The sequence below is a fragment of the Balaenoptera borealis genome (assembly GCF_965194805.1).
Source record: "Balaenoptera borealis genome assembly, chromosome: 1".
Taxonomy (NCBI): domain Eukaryota; kingdom Metazoa; phylum Chordata; class Mammalia; order Artiodactyla; family Balaenopteridae; genus Balaenoptera; species Balaenoptera borealis.
The window spans coordinates 118,460,738-118,472,753 of NC_138860.1; the positions used below are offsets into that span (position 1 = coordinate 118,460,738).

At 37.3% G+C, this 12,016-nt stretch overlaps 1 long non-coding RNA gene across 3 annotated transcripts in view; it reads left to right on the forward strand.

Moving 5' to 3' along the window:
* Window positions 1-12,016, forward strand: part of LOC309604795 — a 184,717-nt gene that overhangs the window by 131,305 nt on the left and 41,396 nt on the right. The gene's annotated exons all lie outside the window — the stretch shown is intronic.

A 12,016-nucleotide genomic window follows, 5' to 3' on the forward strand; every position in this document is an offset into this window, starting at 1 on the left:
TTTTTATTTATTTTTATTTTTAAAATAATTTTATTGGAGTATAGTTGATTTAAAATATTGCATTAGTTTCTGCTGTACAGCAAAGTGAGTCATGAGATAGGTATTGTCTTCCTCCTTCTACAAATGGTGAAACAGAAACCAGAGATGTTAATATAGCATGATGTCTACATCATGCTATGGGTAGCTATATTTTGCCTGGTTGGTTACACATTGGGGTATGGTAGTGGACACTGTTAGTGCTCTACCCCGACTTCCTCATATCTCTTTACTATTCCTGTATACCTCTTCTCTCTGTGTCAGGGGACTTTCTCTCTCAGTGGCTCACACTGGCAACTCTTCTCTGGAGGATAGCACTCAGGCTACGTGAGCTGCTTTGTCTGTTTATGCAAAGAGCCAGTGGTAGCTTACATCATACCAGGTGGTTCTTAGTCAATGACTGACAAGTGCAGGGATGTGAAATCTTAGTGCCTTTGCTTCAGGTTGGGACAAGTTCCGAAGTGTAACTTATACATTAGAGCTCCCTGTGGGAATCAACCTGAAACAACCTCCAAGGGACTCTACCTGTAATCAACACCCCACTTGACTTCTTTTCTTTCCTTGTTCTAGTTTCTCTCCTCCCTTGCCATTTTTTCTTTGAGAACTTCCTTAATAAATTGCTTGTGCATAAATCCTTGTCTCAGGGTTTGCTTTTGGTGAATCCATTCTAAGATAGAGTGTCATGTCTTAAATTCTCAAATAATATTTATTAAGCGCTTACTATATGCCAAGCACTATGTGACATTCTTTAAATCTATTAACTCATTGAATCCTCACAAGAACCCCATGAGTAGATACCATTTCTCATTTTACAAATGAGAAAACTGAGCCTTAATAGCTTCCTCAAAGTCACCCTGCCAGTAAGTGTCAGAACCAAGCTGAAACCCTAGTCTGACTCCAAGCCATATTCATAACCCCTATGCTGTACTCCTCCAGGACACATCATTTCACCTGGTAAGGGAGCCAACTCATAGTCAACTCCACCACCTGTGGAAGAATACAAAAACAAATGATAAAAAATCTAGTGCAAAAACCAAATTATCACATATTTTACAATTTTCTATTCCTAATCAAGAAGATCTAGATTTCTGTAACTGGGGAGAGTGAGAAATCTTGTATGGGCAAAAAATATTATATAACATGTCATATAGTCTTTAGACTAGTCCCTTGAATATTTATGGAGTATGCTTTGCGATAAGCTCAGAAGATAAAACAGTGCCTTCCCTTAAGGAATCCACAATTTAGTGACGGAGACTGACCAATGAAGGTCTGTAATACAACCTGATAAATGCTGTAATAAAAGTATATGATAGCAAGGAGGAAGGAGCAAAGAATTCTGAGTCAGGATTTGAGATGGAGTTAGGGAATGACTCATTTAACATGAGTCTTAAAGAATGGATAGGATTTTAATGTTTTATTTTATCTCATTTTAATTTAATTTAATTTTACTTTATTATTTTACAATGGAAGAATGAATACCAGAATTTTGTTTGAAATAGAGGCCAAAATCACAGAGATAGAAAATGACCTATATCTCTACTTCTAATTAAAATTCTAATACAAAGACCTAGATCCCATGTACTTGCTCTGGTGGAAAGAACAGTAGTGCTTTTTCTCTGACTGATTGAGAGTCTCTTGAAAATGACGCAGAATTATTTTACAATTAGAATATTCACTCTCAAGCAGTGATCGCTTATATTCATAGCTATTCATAGCTATATGAAACGTGATTCTGAAATGGAGGTTTCAAAATTTCAGATGTTTCTAATATGGAGATGCGAACTTGGACAAATTAATGCCCACGCTAGGTAAAAGAGAGTGATTTCCAACCTGTGGATTAAGACCCTCAGGGGACTCAAGTTTATTGAAATGGACGTTCAAATTCATATGCATATATGCATTCCTTTTCCAAGCTACAGACACTAGAGCTCTTATCTTGTGGGGCAGTGATAAGACAAAGTAGTTAAGAATATAAGGGTTTGGAGTTGTACTGTCAGAGTTCAAACCCCAGCTGTATCATTAAGTGGATGAACTTGGTTAAACTACTTGACCTCTCTGTGCCTCAATTTCCTCATCAGTTGAGTGAGGATAATAATAAACCTGCCTTGAAGAATAGTTATGACTTAAATGAATTAAATATATATACATATGGGACATTTAGAACACTGACACATGGTAAAAATATATCAGTTATTATTATGTATGTGAGTTGGGAAAGCAGATCACTGACATTCTTTTGACATTAAAAAAATAATAATCCTTACTGGACTATTTCTGAAAAAGTTGGGGATCACTAGTCTACAGTAGATCCTTGCCTATTCAAAGAAGCTTATCTCAGTGGATTACCAGGTACTTTGCTCCTCCTCCCGTTCCCTTTCCTGCTAGCTTTTTTGTCCTACTTCACACATTAGTATCTCTAGCTTACATGTATTCATTAGAAGTGTTTTCAGTTATAAAACTTAATAATAGTGGCTTAACATAATATGGATTTATTTGCCTTACTAGGCAGTCACTGGTGTAGTGGCTTACTGGTGGCATAAAGGACACAGGCTCTTTCTAAATTTCTTCTCTACCAACCTTGGATGTGTGACTTTTTACTCGTGATCATGAGAGGTTGCTGCACCTACAGGTCCCATATTTATGCTGTAAGTAGAGGAATGTGGTAGCCACTACACTATCTGCTCTTGTGTCAGAAACGCAAAAGTTTTACCAGAAGTCCCTGAGATTTCAGTTTCCATCTAATTTGCCAGATGTTCTGATTGTGTGTACATCATGCTATTAAAAATGTGGATATGGGCTACCTGTATTGACATCACCTGGCAGCTTGTTAGAAATTGCAGAATCTTAGGCACTATCCCAGACCTACTGAATCAGAATCTGCTTTTAAACAAGATTCCCAGAATCTTAATGTGCACATTAATGTGCACATTAATTTTTTTTAACATCTTTATTGGAGTATAATTGCTTTACAGTGGTGTGTTAGTTTCTGCTGTATCACAGAGTGAATCAGCTATACATATACATATATCCCCATATCCCCCCTCTTGCATCTCCCTCCCACCCTCCCTATCCCACCCCTCTAGGTGGTCACAAAGCACGGAGCTGATCTCCCTGTGCTATGCGGCTGCTTCCCACTAGCTATCTATTTTAAATTTGTTAGTGTATATATGTCCATGCCACTCTCTCACTTCATCCCAGCTTACCCTTCCCCCTCCTCTAAATTTTGAGAAGCACTAGTTTTCATCATATTAACCATAGTTAGCACATCTTGACTCTATGTATATGACTTGGATGCAAATACGTTATTATTAATTACCTCTCTGATAAAGGTGTCGGCCCTGGCACTCACATAATCCTTCATGCTAAACCTAGTTTCTTTGTGAGACGTTTACACCTTTGCATTTCCTTGGTCAGCATGGCCTTGGTTCCTGGTACAGAGTCAGATTTTCCATTAATGTCTTATTTGGCTTTTAAATATTCTTGTAAAACCTGCTCAGATGCTTCTCTTGTCCCTGCCACCTGGGGCAGTGATTGTTGGGAGGGGAGGTTTCTCTTTCAGTGAACTACTTGCTCAACTAATTATTCGTTGGGTTGCTTGTTTTTCTTCTTTTTACTTCTTCAAAGTTATTATTGAGCTCCTTATTTAGTGAGATGTGTAGTTTTGTGCATTGGGTTTTTCCTCTATATACAGTGCAAAAATTTAACCTGTTCCTGTATATTTTGAAATATTTTATTCAGAAAGTTGTCAAAGAACAGATCAATTTTTTCTTTTAGGAAAAGTGCTTTTCACTTTTATTGACATGAGTCAATAAAGTATCTGTTTCATTCCTTTTTAAAAGTAAACTTCCTTGGGATGGTGATTAAAGGGAATATGTCTGTAAGGGAAAAAACTTCATAAAGTTCTGATGACAACAGCATAATACAAAATGTTTTAAAATTTGCCCCAAGATTTTTTAAAAATGCAGTTTGTAAGTAATATGTTTCTTCATTAACATGCTGGTGACTCTTGGGTAGGGTTGCCTGAAGAGCTGGATAAACAGAATGAAGGTATAAGCAGAATAGGTCAAAATGAACTCTACATTTAAAGGGAGGACAAAGACTATTTTAGAGTTAACACAGTAGGAAAAAATTTTGTGTATTAGCCACAAAATTTCAACTATTTCAGTACCTCTATATCATTATGCATAAATGCAGAGAATATTATCCTGTAGGAAGTGTCCCTCATCAATGTTTTCAAAGAAATTTTCCGTCAATTTAGGGCTCAAGAATAGTATGAGATATAGAGAGGATTTAGAGTGACCAGAAATATAAATGCTGGTCAAGAAACTCGAGGAACTTCACAATGAGACATCACTTCACACCCATTGGGATAGCTATCATCAAAAAAAAACAGAAAATAACTGTTGGTGAAGACGTGGAAGAATTGGAACCCTTGTGCATTGCTGGTGGGAATGAAAAAAGGTACAGTTGCTATGAAAAACAGTATGATGGCTCCTCAAAAAAATTAAGCATAGGATTGTCATGAGATCCTGCAATTCTACTTCTAGGTATATACCAAAGAGAATTGAGAGCAGGCACTGGAACAGATATTTGTAAACCCATGTTCATAGCAGCATGACTCACAATAGCCAAAAGTGGAAGCAACTCAAGTGTCCATCAATGGATGAATGGCTAAGCAAAATGTGGTATATCCATACAACAGAATAATATTATCCAGCTTTAAAAAGGAAAGCAATTTTGACATGTGCCACAACAAGCATGAACCTTGAAAACATTACGCCAAGTGAAATAAACCAGTCACAAAAGGACAAATACTGACTGAGTCCACTTATGTGAGGTATCTAGAATAATCAAATTCATAGATTGGTGATTGCCAAGGCCTGGGGGGAGATTGGAGGGGAAATCATTGTTTAATGGGTATGGAGTTTCAGTTTGGGAAGATGAAAAAGTGCTGGATATGGATAGTGGTGATAGTTGCACAACAATGTGCATGTACTTAATACAGCAGAACCATACACCTAAAGTGGTTAAAATTGTAAATTTTATGTTATGTATATTTTACCACAATAAAAAAATCAGGAACTTAAGAGGATGAAAGTTTAACATCTTTCTATTATTTTACATGTTTAAATTAATAACTTTAGCACTTAGCACAGTACTCTTTCCTTTATTAGGTAGCTTGATTGGAACTGGGGTTGCCTGTAGTTCAACAAACATTTGTTCAGTCCCTACTGACTATAAACCCTCACTGTGGTAGGCCTTAGGGATATAAAAACAAATTAAATATAGTCCTTGGCTTTAGTGAAGGCACAGATTAGCATGGGAGACAGACATGGAGATCGATGATTGCAATTTAGTTCAATACAATACCTAACAGAAATACATATGACATTGTGGTTGAGAGCGTAGGTTCTAGAAGCAGACTTCCTGAGTTTGAATTCTGGGTTGATCGCTTTTACCAGTAGTATGATCTTAAACAGTTGCTAAATCTGTTTGTGTCTCTGTTTCCTCATCTGTAGAATAGGAATAATAATGATTCTTGGCTCATAGTTGTTGTGAATATTAAATGAGTTCATATTATAAAGCGCCTAGAATAGTGCCTGGAACATGGTGAATTCTTTTTATATTTATCCAGCATTGGCATCATGTAAAGAGCAGTAGTAGTAGTGGAATATAAGGTAGATATTTTGTCTTTTTATTCACTGCTAAATCTCCAGTGCCAGAAAATTATCTGACACATCATAAGTGCTTAAGAAATGTTTTTTTTTTTATTTTACAAATGAGGAAAGTGAGGCTCAGAAATAGTACAGAGAAGAGAGTTTGAGACTGATGGGGTAGGAGATTAGAGAAAACTTCAAGAGGAAGCAATGCCTCAATAGGGCTTTGTCAGATGACTCTGTTTTCCTGATAACAATGGGGCGGTGGGGAGCGGGGCAGGCATTTCTGACAGGGGAAACAGTCTTGTAGCCATGCAGGTGAACTAGCACTGACTGTCTGGGGAACAATGATAAGTCTGGTGTCGTCAGATTGTGAAGGATAAGGTGAGGAATGGCCTGAGAGGATGCTGGTAAAATAGAGAAGTTTATTTTTGAAATTTATTTAGTTATTACTATATACCTAGTACTATGACATGTGTCAGGATTGCATAGCAACCACGACACAGTTCTAGTGTTCAGGAGCTTATGTGAAAGACCTGAAATGCCATACAACAAGGATTAGGCTTTATGGAGTCAACTGTGGAGTTGCTGAAGAACCTTGAAAAGCTTTTAAGAAAAGACATGGCCTAGGTAGACTGTATAGATGGATAGAACTTTGGCAGCATATAGAGGATAAACTGGGAAGGGACTGGAGGGCTCCTGCTGCTGGTGTTGCTTGGAAGACAACTAGTGATGAAGTTCTGTTCTAATCCAGACGAGAGTATACCGCCAAAACTAAGGTGGTATTGGTAGGAATAAAGAGGAAGGATATGAATTTAAGAGGGAATACAGGATATAGTCTCTAGAACTTGGTGACTGAGGGTGAAAAGAGAGAGAGAAAATCAGATGACTCCCAGTTTTCTGACTTGGCTATCTTGGTGGAGAGTTGAGACCCCTATTCCCACTCATTCAAGGAAGAAAATAAGAAAAAGAAAAAAAGTGGGTTGGGGAATGGGAAGCAGAAAAAAATTTAGTAATTCAGTTTTGGACAAATTGAGTTTGAGGTGTCAAAGAACATCTAGATAGAAAAGACCTGTAAAGAACTACACACACACACACCCCACAGATAAATGTGTGTGTGTGTGTGTGTGCGTGCGTGTGTGCATACCTTGGTACTTGGGGAGAGCTCTTAGAATCAGAGATCTGGGAGTAATCAGCTTATAGCATAGCATACATATCTTTTAAAATCAAATCACTCTTGTCCCACTGTGTAAGTTTCCTCTTTCTGTTGTAAGAAATTGCTTCAAGCTTAGTGATTTAAAACCACACAAATTCATTATCTTATGATTCTGGAAGTCAGAAGTCTGAGGTGGGTCAGTTGGGCTAAGGTGTCGACAGGGTTGGTTTCTTCTGGAGGCTCTAGGGGAGAAGCTGTTTCCTTGCCTTTTCTGGTTTCTAGAAGCCACCTGCATTCCTTGGCTCTTAACCTCTTCCTCTATCTTCAAAGCCATAAATATAGTATCTTCAAGTCTTTCTCTCTGTCTCTCTGTTTCTGACTTCTGTTTCCATCATCACATCTTCCCTGACTCTCCTGCCTTCCTGTTTCCCTTACCAGGACCATTTTTATTACACTGGACACACCTGAAAACCAGGATAATCTCTCCATCTCAAGGTCCTTAAGTAAATCACAACTGCAAAGTCCCTTTTGCCATGGAAGGTAACACATTCACAGTTGTGAGCACTAGGACATGGACATGTTTAGGAGGCAATTATTCTGTCTTCCACATTCATTTTTATTTGTAGAGTTTAAATTCAAATTCAGTTTATTCACTTTTAGTGTTTAAATGCCTCTGCAATTTGTCATTATTGTTGCCTACCTAGCTCTCCAAACTTAATCTGATCTTTGTCCCACCTCAAGTGAGGCCAAAAAACCTTCCTTGACCTTCTAGTCCAAAGAAATATCTCTCCTCTGAACTCCTACACTGCTTCTATTTGTCGTATTCATTTGTATTAATCATTCACTCATGTGAAGTCTCGGTTCCATTAAAGAGAAATTTACCTCAGATTGACTTAAGGAATTAAGTGGAATTTTTTGACTCAGGGAATCCAAAAAAGGACTAGACAAGAAATTATGGGAAGGTCAAGATGCAGCTAGTTTTCAGGAAGAGCCAAAACCAGGGACTTGAACATTCTGTCTTCTTCCTTTGTTTCTACTTCTCTCAGAGACACTTTCATTCTCTCCTATGGAGGATGATCTTGTCCATATGGCAAAAAACAGGGCCAAGAACAGGAACCAAGTTTTATACTTTAAGGCTTCTCTCATCAGACACACAAACCAAGACAGACTTAAGAGAAGAAATGTTGCTTAAACTCCCTTCAAGAGTTGTGAAAAGACACCGAAGAGTCAAGATGCTGGAATAAGAGGATGTGGAATTGTCTCTCCTCACAAGTATATCAAGAATACATCTACAAATGGAACAGTTCTCACATAGCACTTGCTGAATATTAGTGGAAGACTTGAGATACCGAAAAGGACAGGAAAAATCCCCACCCAACTAGGTAGGATGAAAGAAAGTAAAAAGAAAAGAGGAATTAAAAAAGGGACCAACCCTAGAGGAAAACTGAAGGTATCCATCTTGACACCAAAACCCGGCTCTACCCAACTGCCTACAGGCTCCAGTGCTGGACACCTCACACCAAACAACCAGCAAGAAAGGAACACAGCCCCACCCATCAGCAGACAGGCTGCCTAAAGTCATAATAAGCTCACAGCCACCCCAAAGCACACCACCTGATGTGGCCCTACCCTTCAGAGGGAAAAGACTTTGAAAAAGAACTCAGTAATATAGTAAAGATGATCCAAGATCTCAGAAAAAGAATGGAAGCATGGATCGAGAAGATACAAGAAATGTTTAACAGAGACCTAGAAAAACTAAAGAACAAACAATCATTGATTGTTCACATTAACATTGATTGTTCATATTCACAATAACTGAAATGAAAAATATACTAGAAGGAATCAACAGCAGAATAACTGAGGCAGAAGAACAGATAAGTGAGCTGGAAGATAGAATGTGGAAATAACTGCCACAGAGCAGAATAAAGAAAAAAAGAATGAAAAGAATTGAAGACAGTCTCAGAGACCTCTGAGACAATATTGAACACACAAACATTCGAATTATAGGGGTCCCAGAAGAAGAAGAGAGAGAAGGGATCTGAGAAAATATTTGAAGAGATTATAGCCCCAAACTTCCCTAACATGGGAAAGGAAATAGTCATGCAAGGCCAGGAAGTGCAGAGAGTCCCATACAGGGTAAACCCAAGGAGAAACATGCTGAGACACATATTAATCAAACTAACAAAAATTAAATACCAAGAAAAATATTAAAAGCAGCAAGGGAAAAAACAGCAACTAATAACATACAAGGGAATTCCCATAAGGTTATCAGCTGATTTTTCAGCAGAAACTTTGCAGGCCAGAAGGGAGTGGCAGGTTACATTTAGAGTGATGAAAGGGAAAACCTACAACCAAAATTACTCTACCCAGCAGGGATCTCATTCCTTTTTCTCGAGAGAGAAATCAAAAGCTTTACTGACAAGCAAAAACTAAGAGAATTCAGCACCACCAAACAGCTTTACAACAAAGGCAAAAGGAACTTCTCCAGGCGGGAAACACAAGACAAGAAAAAGACCTACAAAAACAAACCCAAAACAATTAAGAAAATGGTAATAGGAACATACATATCAATAATTACCTTAGATATATATGCTCCAACCAAAAGACAGAGACTAGCTGAATGGATACAAAAACAAGACCCGTATATTTGCTGTCTACAAGAGACCCACTTTGGAACTAGGTACACATACAGACAGAAAGTGAGGAGATGGAAAAATATAGTCCATGCAAATGGAAATCAAAAGAAAGCTAGAGGAGCAATACTTATATCAAACAATACTTATAACAGACTTTAAAATAAAGACTGTTACAAGAGGCAAGGAAGGACACTACATAATGATCAAGGGATCATTCCAAGAAGAAGATATAACAATTGTAAATATTTATGCACCCAACATAGGGGCACCTCAATATATAAGGCAAATGCTAACCGCCATTAAAGGGGAAATCGACAGTAACACAATAATGGTGGGGAACTTTAACATTCCACTTACGCCAATGGATAGATCATCCAGACAGAAAATTAATAAGGAAACACAAGCCTTAAATGACATATTAGACCAGATAGACTTAATTGATATTTATAGGACAATCCATCTGAAAATAGCAGAGTACACTTTCTTCTCAAGTGCACATGGAACATTCTCCAGGATAGATCACATCTTGGGTCACAAATCAAGCCTCAGAAAATTTGAGAAAATTGAAATCATATCAAGCATCTTTTCCGACCACAACACTATGAGATTAGAAATCAATTACAGGAAAAAAGCTGTAGAAAACACAAACACAAGGAGGCTGAACAATATGCTACTAATTAACCAGGAGATCACTGAAGAAATCAAAGAGGAAGTTTTAAAAAATACCTAGAAACAAATGACAGTGAAAACACGATGACCCAAAACCTATGGGATGCAGCAAAAGCATTTCTAAGAGGGAAGTTTATAGCAATTCAATCTCACCTCAAGAAACAAGCAAAATCTCAAATAAACAATCTAACCTTACACCTAAAGTAACTAGAGAAAGAAGAACAAACAAAACCCAAAGTTAGCAGAAGGAAAGAAATAAAGATCAGAGCAGAAGTAAATGAAATAGAAACAAAGAAAACAATAGCAAAGATCAATGAAACTAAAAGCTGGTTCTTTGAGAAGATAAACAAAATCGACAACCCTTTAGCCAGACTCATCAAGAAAAAAAGGGAGAGGAAATCAAATCAATAAAATTAGAAATGAAAAAGAAGTTACAACTGACACTGCAGAAATACAAAGGATCATAAGAGACCACTACAAGCAACTATATGCCAATAAAATGGACAACTGGAAGAAATGGACAAGTTCTTAGAAAAGTACAACCTTCGAAAACTGAACCAGAAGAACTAGAAAATATGAACAGGCTGCTCACAAGTAATGAAAATGAAACTGTTATTAAAAGTCTTCCAAAAAACAAAAGTCCAGAACCAGATGGCTTCACAGGAAAATTCTATCAAACATTTAGAGAAGAGCTAACACTTAGCTCTTGTTAGCTCTTGTTGACAAAATTCAACATCCATTTATGATAAAAACTCTCCAGAAAGTGGGCATAGAGGGAACCTACCTCAATATAATAAAGGACATATATGACAAACACACAGCAAACATCATTCTCAATGGTGAAAAACTGAAAACATTCCCTCTAAGATTGGGAACAAGACAAAGGTGTTCACTCTTGCCACCATTATTCAACATAGTTTTGGAAGTCCTAGCCCCAGCAATCAGAAAAGAAAAAGAAATAAAAGGAATACAAATTGGAATAGAAGAAGTAAAACTGTCACTGTTTGCATATGACATGACACTGTACATAGAAAATCCTAAAGATGCCACCAGAAAACTACTAGAGCTAATCAATGAATTTGGTAAAGTTGCAGGATACAAAATTAATGCACAGAAATCTTTTGCATTCCTATACACTAACAATGAAAGATCAGAAAGAGAAATCAAGGAAACAATCCCATTTACCATCACAACAAAAAGAATAAAATGCCTAGGAATAAACCTACCTAGAGGAGGCAAAAGACCTGTACTCAGAAAACTATAAAACACTGATGAAAGAAATCAAAGATGACATAAACAGATGGAAAAATATACCATTTTCTTGGATTGGAAGAATCAACATTGTGAAAATGACTGTACTAGCCAAAGCAATCTACAGTTCAATGCAATCCTTATCAAATTACCAATGGCATTTTTCACAGAACTAGAACAAAAAATTTTACAATTTGTATGGAAACACAAAAGACCCTGAATAGCCAAAACAATCTTGAGAAAGAAAAACAGAGGTGGAGGAATCAGGCTCCCTGACTTCAAACTACACTGCAAAGCTACAGTAATCAAGACAGTATGGTACTGGCACAAAAACAGAAATATAGATCAATGGTACAGGATAGAAAGCCCAGAGATAAACCCATGCACCTATGGTCACCTAATCTATGACAAGGGAGGCAAGAATATACAATGGAGAAAAGACAGACTCTTCATTAAGTCGTCCTGGGAAAACTGGACAGCTACATGTAAAAGAATGAAATTAGAACACTCCCTAACACCATACACAAAAATAAACTCAAAATGGATTAAAGGCCTAAATGTAAGGCCAGACACTATAAAACTCTTAGAGGAAAACATAGGAAGAACACTCT